We start from the raw sequence: 495 nt of genomic DNA, 5'->3' as shown, positions 1-495 counted from the left end.
AATGGACCCATCAGAGAATTCAGGATAATCTATTTCCCTGCATCAAGGTCTTTAATTCATTCACACCTGCACAGTAATACAGAGAAAAATGGAACACTTAAGCTTCTCTTCTGTCCATAAAGTTTCAAAGAAAATGACGTAAACGTTTTCAGTAACAAATCATTAAAAACTCAGTTCATAAAAAACACGTGAGTTGCTATTACCATTGATGTAACCAATAACTACGACCAGGTGATTTAATTATTTTTTGGCATTTGATTTAGTCACTTTTGTAAGAGAGAAAATTCACAGATTTAGATAAAAAGCAAACAAATTTTAGTAAATATTTTATTTGGACACTTTAAAGTTTAACTTTGTAGCCACGCGTATTCATTATCACTGCAATCTAGCGTATTCCCATTGAAATTTAGTTGCAGGTAGAGAGGTTGGAACCAGAATGTTCAAGACAGTTTATTAATGTTTTGGGAAAAAAAAAAAAAAAAATCATGCATCCCA

Source organism: Bison bison, unplaced genomic scaffold (assembly GCF_000754665.1).
Source record: "Bison bison bison isolate TAMUID 2011002044 unplaced genomic scaffold, Bison_UMD1.0 scf7180017864461, whole genome shotgun sequence".
NCBI lineage: Eukaryota > Metazoa > Chordata > Mammalia > Artiodactyla > Bovidae > Bison > Bison bison.
The sequence above is the reverse complement of the archived record's forward strand: the minus strand, read 5'-3'. Positions refer to the sequence as shown.